This window comes from Puma concolor, chromosome C2, assembly GCF_028749965.1.
Source record: "Puma concolor isolate L17-30 chromosome C2, mPumCon1.1.hap2, whole genome shotgun sequence".
NCBI lineage: Eukaryota > Metazoa > Chordata > Mammalia > Carnivora > Felidae > Puma > Puma concolor.
The window spans coordinates 110,448,277-110,454,877 of record NC_141675.1 but is presented as its reverse complement, the minus strand read 5'-3'; the positions used below and the strand labels follow the sequence as shown (position 1 = coordinate 110,454,877).

The 6,601-nt window shown below is 39.8% G+C and overlaps 1 pseudogene; it reads right to left on the bottom strand.

Annotated features, from left to right (window-relative positions):
• Nucleotides 1-5,703: 5,703 nt before the first annotated feature.
• LOC112850186 (large ribosomal subunit protein eL31 pseudogene) lies at nucleotides 5,704-6,091 on the bottom strand (annotated as a pseudogene).
• Between the last annotated feature and the right edge of the window lie 510 nt (nucleotides 6,092-6,601).

Here is a 6,601-nt window from a genome sequence, read left to right as displayed (position 1 = left end):
TTTGACCTGGTGTCAGGTCAAAGTCAGGGGAGAAACAATCCAAGAGAAGGCTTAAGATGTATGTGAGCTAGTTCACAATCAATTAGATTCCACAGGGCACAATGTTGAGTGTTGATTTATAAATCTGGCTGTCTCTGGGAGTCCATTTCCATCTTCAGTCTCTGTCTTTACAGCACCTCAATACAGCACCATTAAATACCCTCTTTATTTAATATTCTTCAGTCTTCAGTCTCCCAAATTTTCATTGCCTCCCTGTGAGCTTGATGAGTCAAGAACAATTCTAGCAGAATCTGTCATAGAGATTGAATGGGTTGGCCAGAATAACAAAGAAAGTCAGTGTTGAATCTGGGGAAGGAAAAAACAATAACAAGGGACAATGGCAATGATGATAAGGAGCTCAAATCTCAAATTGCGATGAGCATAGAGGAGTCTAGAACCCTCACACTTTGTTTCTCCCTTTAAAGTATTGGCAACAAACTGAAAATAAGGTTTTTGTAAGCATTTTATAGCATCTGTCTGCTGTCTTTGATGTTCATGGGAAACAAGTCCTTTTAATTATAGCAATTGAAAACCAGAAATAACAAAGTAAGGAGAATGAGTTTTTGAACAGTTGTTAATTTTTACCTTGGGTTTATCTTTAAGCACATATATTATCCATCAGTGTTTGAATTACAGGCTACATCCCTCTTTATATTTACCTTTATTATTTTACACCAGGATGTTTTTGAGCATGGCTTCATAAAAATTTTCCAGCAATGCTATGCATCCTAGGAACAAGAACTGAGAACTTAGATGCAAGACTTTAACAAGGGTTGGGAATTAGTAACTTTTCTATTTAAAAGAAGTTTAGTTTGCTGGTTTGAATGAACTATAAAATATGAGCATTTTGAATTTATTAGGTTATAAAGTCTATGTCACCAAATACAATGTCTTGAAATGTGGAGCCACTAAAAGAATATGTAAGTAGAAACAAATTGTGGAAGTCACAGGTAGATATGATTTGGCATAGGTGCTGGAACAAGATAAGGTTACTTGATAGCTTTCCCAGTAAAAGAGTAAACCACGGAACCTCTCCCTCTATATGCCAAATAAAAGTTAAACTTGTCAGTGCATTTCATATATATTTTTTACAGTGCTGCCACATAGGATTTGTATAACTCTGTCAACAAAAGCAGATTTAAAAAATTTTTTTTTTTCAACGTTTATTTATTTTTCGGACAGAGAGAGACAGAGCATGAACGGGGGAGGGGCAGAGAGAGAGGGAGACACAGAATCGGAAACAGGCTCCAGGCTCTGAGCCATCAGCCCAGAGCCTGGTGCGGGGCTCGAACTCCCGGACCGCGAGATCGTGACCTGGCTGAAGTCGGACGCTTAACCGACTGCGCCACCCAGGCGCCCCAAAAGCAGATTTTTAATCGGTCAGTCAGCTATCAGCTTTCAAGTGATTCTTGTTGGATTATTATGGGATAGACATTGAGCTGGAAAAAGGTCTATTTCCATTCCTGGAGGAATTTATAATCTAAGAGGACAAAGCACACAGACACACACAAATCAAAAATTGAGGAAGTTGCACTCATTAGGGACCTCTAACACATTGGTTTATTTACTCAGTGGGTTCCGAGAAACAGAGTCTTTCAGAGATTTCTGTTACATTTTGACTGTCTATATTGGAGGTCTAGTTTTACTGAATTTACTTTCCCATACTATTATTATTTTTTGTTAACTTTGGACTGACCATTTTTATCTTTAAGAAATCATGAAGTCATGGATTCTCAGAGCTTCCATAGATTCTGGAGACCATGTTCTAGAGAGGATGGCACTGAATTCCACAGGTGACATGACTGGCCTGGGACCTCATAGTCCTACCGGCCAGCACCAGAGGCAACACTCCCATAGCAATCCTCAGTAGCACTTAATATGTCACTTGGCTGTGCCTAGTGCAAGGGATAGGAGGTGTTGTGCTTCTGAGGCTGTAGAAGCAAGAGGGAGAGAAAGTGAAATTAAATCCTATTCATCACTTAACTAGAAGAGGGAAACCAGATGCTGATGGAGGAAGCACCATAAAAAAGATACTGAGAGGACTGGTAGCCCTACATCCTTGATATGATTACAGTTTTAAGGAAGGAGGTTAAATTCATGGAAATTGGGAGAGTTATCAAGATTTGGTATTAGAATAAACACCATCAGTTACATATTAATAAAAAGCTACCAAAGTGTTGCCCTTTGGTATTTATTTTCTTTTTAGATTGTTGGCTTTGAAATGTGTGTTTGGTATATTAATTACTCATATAGTTAAAAATAGAGCTCAGTTTTATGGTACTAAATAAGAAAAACAGGCTTCTTTCCATTTCAGGTAAATTATACCTGAAATATGGTTGGTGAAATGAAAACCAAGAGGCCTGACAGAGACACTGGGAAAAAACCATCTCTTGTTTGGTAAAACAGAAAAAGGAGACAAGGTGATTTTTACTACTCAGGCCATAAAGACATCAACTTCATCTTGTGACTTTTTTTTTCTTTTAATTTGAGAGAGGGAGAGAGGAACAGCATATGCATGCACAAATTGCTGTGTCTGTGTGTGGAGGGGGGGTGGGTAGGGGCAGAGGGAGAAAGAGAGAGAATCCCAAGCAGGCTCCACGCTCAGCACAGAGCCCAGTGCAGGGCTTGAACTCACAGTCCTGGGATCATGACCTGAGCTGAAATTAAGAGTCAGACGCTCAACTAACTGAGCCATTCAGGCACCCCTCATCTTGTGGCTTCTTACCTTAATTGCAGGCATAGTACATTTACATTAGGATGCAAATAATCTCTTGAGTAATAATAGAAATATTAAAATTAGTAGCTATAATTTATTAAATACCTGCTATGCAGTAGATTTTTATATCGTTTGCTCTGTATGCATTATCTTGTATCTTCACACCAACTACCCTGTGAGGTAGATCTTGGCACCTTTTTTTACACACTAGTCGCTTAGACTCAGGGGCCTTCAATGTTTGGTTCAAGATCAAGTAGCTAGTGGTCGAGCTCCATGGGCCGCAAAGCCAGCTTACTTCTGTGTCTCTGTTAAATCCTAAAATGTGACGTGGTAACGGCAAGAACTACTTTCAAAGAGTTAATTATTTCAAATTCTTAACATCTGGTTCTGTAGGTAGTAAAAGAATGTGCCATCAAATATATCAGAGTCACTCTTTATGAGTTTATACAGGGAGAGGATAATATATCTTTTTTTTTCAAAGCATTCCTTTCTACCAAAAATGTTTGGAGACTAAGAAAAACCCTCAAAAGATTAAATAAAAATACTTGATTATATACATGTGTAAGGTATATAAATGTAGGGTATAGGTATTTAAAAATGGATAAGAAAACAAAACAACTCTTCGAGGGTTGATTCTCTTTAAAATGTAAATATGACCTTCAAATTGTGGAGGTGGCTCTGGGTTTGCCATGCAAGGAGATGGGAACCTTTGGGCTGAAGATTACCTGCTGATACTAGAGGAGAAGTTGTGGAGAGGAAGGGTTAATTTTTAGTGAGATTCATTAATTAACCCAACAAATATTTACCAACAGCTTACTAGATGCCAGGCACTATTCCAGACGCTCAAGGTATAGTAGTGAGCATAGCAGACCAAAACCCCCACCTTTATGGAGCTTATATTTAGATCAGCTAGTTAATGAATTTGCAGAGGGGAAAAAAAAAAAAACAGTGCAGGGTGAGTTTATCTATTAGGGCTAGGGGAATGGCTGTCCAGAAGAGCCCAAATATTGTGGCCAGGTAGAGACAGATAAGAAATGGAATGTCGGAGCTAGGGGCTTGGGGGGCAGGAAATGCTGATGAAGATGAGGAGGACACTGCTTCAGGGCCTTGAATCAGGAAGTAGGTGCTGGACCCTAGGGGAAGGGCCAAGGAGAAGTTTTGGAGATAGGGTGTTGGAAAGCACGGATCAGACAGGGAGAGCCAGCACTTCCAAATATCTAAGGATGGGGAAAAGGACACCTCAGCTCTGAGGGAGGAAATAGGGAGAATGGCGATCTTCCTAGGGAATGGCCATTGCCAAAATGCCTGAGCAACTTCTGGCTGTGTCATTCACGTGTATGGCATCTCTGCTCCTTAACTATTTGACAGGGATTGTCTTAGCGTGTCTTCAGCCAGGACATTATCTGCAGGTGGGTTTTCCTCACTGCCCAGCAGTCCACAGGGTGGGGCTAGAGAGACCCTCGCATGGTCATGAGGAGGGAGTTAATGACTCACTTTCCCTCAACTAAAACCACATTGAGCCTCAGTGAAGGCTCATGTGGTTTTTTTTTTACTGGGGAGTTTAGATAGTTTTCTCAAAGTTCTGTGGGTAAGGGGAGGAAATTGGGTGCCTTGCCCATGATATATCTCCAGAATTCCCTTGTTCTCTTCCTTCCACAAAGCCTCTCTGCTTAGGTTTTGGGGACAAAGAGGACTGTCCTACAGGGACAACCCTTTCTTAATGCTTCTCCCTTCTTTTATTTCCAGCATTTCTTTTCCTTTAACCCCTTTCTTGGTATTTTTGACCCACCCACACTTTTTCTGAGGACCCTTACTATTAATAACCAAATTTCTAGTCTCTCAGTCCTTTCTTGTAAATTGCAAATTTTGCAGCCTCAGGCATTACTGATTGTCAGTGCTTAACTTTATATTCTTTATATTCCTTTGAATGAGTACTCTAGTTAATATTGCTAACACAGTGTTCATGGATTCTATGGCCCTAAGTTATACTACAATGTGATCTCACACTGGCTGATGATAAATGATGTCTGCTTCAAATTGCTTTCCTCTAATTCTTAGATTCACCCCAACCCATAGGAGCAGGGAGAAGATGAGAGCTGGTTCAGATGACTCTACTACAGTAGCTTTGTAATCTGAATATACTCTGAACATCCACTGCTCCTTCTCTGGGGAGGTTCTATTATGTACTTGAATCCATCATCTGCTAGGCATCAGGAGAAAGGATGGCTGGAAAGGAATCAATGAAAAAGATTATGTGGAGGGAAGGTCTTGGATCAGTAATTGTTCTCTTAAATCTTGTGGGTAGTTTCCATGGAAGCTAACTTTAGGCAAAGATGAAAAGAGAAGGTGACTGGGTAACCTATAAGGCCACCTTCCCTAATAAAAGTTCCAGTCACGTGTTGAAGGACATGGAGTGTGGCTGCTCTGTTCACATGCCACTGGGCTGTCTCTGGAAGGAGGCAGTTAGGAGTGGTGTAGGGAGCCATCTTTTCTTGAATACCTACTGTGTGTTCAGCATTGTCAAATGCCATCTGTTTATTATTTCATCTAATTCTTACAAGAGTCCAGTGATAGGAGCATTATATGAGCTCATTTTATGGTGAGGAAATAGATGTTTAGAACCACACCCAGGTTACACAGCCAGGATGTGACAGAACCAGGATTTAAATGAGCCCTGAGCAACTTTGATGACAGTGGTACACCATGAGTACTCCGGGGTGTATCCTAAAGATGGAATAACACCCTGTTAGGGCTCACAATTCCTTCTAGCTCCTGGACATCTCTCCAGTCATGTGGTGATAGCTGTTACTCTAACAGTTTCCTGCTTGCTTTAAAAGTAAGGTTTTTATGCTCAAGGACAGTTAGGGGAAGTGTAGAAAAAACATTGCTTCCTTTGCTGTTTTGTTTTTCTTTTTGGTGGTTTTCTACTTTTATTTGACAATCAGTGGTTAGTCCTCATCCACATTAACTGTCTTCAGATTTTTGAAAGTAGTGACACACACATAACTAACCAACAAATAGAGCTTTTTGGTGAATCTTCATCCTCATTACATTTTCTGGGCAGCCGCACACAGATATGTGTGGAATATTCCTTATTCCTTCAGCCCAGACAGCTTTGTGAAGCCTGGTCTCAGTGTGCACATCTGAAGTTCCCATCTCCTCCATGGCAAATTCCCAGATCTCTTTGAGTGTCCATGGGCCACACTTCTTGAAACCCACTCCATGGATTAATTTGTGAATGTCGATGGTGTGCTCTCTGGTCACTGCCTTGTTGATGGCAGAATGACCTTCCTTATTCTCATTACTCTTTGTGGGAGCCATTCTGCCGGGCCCTTGTTGGAAACGATCTTAACACAGAGGTTAGAATTTGGTAGAATTGTATAGTAAACTTTCTCTCCTGCTACTCACCTCAGACCAGCCCTCTTTCTCCTGTTATGAAGGATTTTAAACCTTTAAAATACTTTTAGCAAGATAATTAACAAAAAGACCCTAGAAAAAACAAGAGCATAATAGATAATAAAGCATGACAAAGGGGAGGGGATAGGTCAATAAATCATTGAGAGACTTAGTTATTTAAAACAAAATGCCTTTGAAATCTAACCTCACAGTGTACACAGAAAAAATAATAAATACCTTGAAAAATTAAATGCGAAAATTTTAAACTATAAAAAGATAGTAAAAGTGTCAGTAAATTTCTACTTGCATTTTAGCTGAGAAAAGTCTTTCTAAATACAAAAGCACTGAAAAAATTGCAAAGGAAAATTATTTAGACTTCACTGTATACTTAAGTTTAAGATATAAACCATCAGAAAGGCAATTAAAGGGTAAATAACACATTAGGAAAAT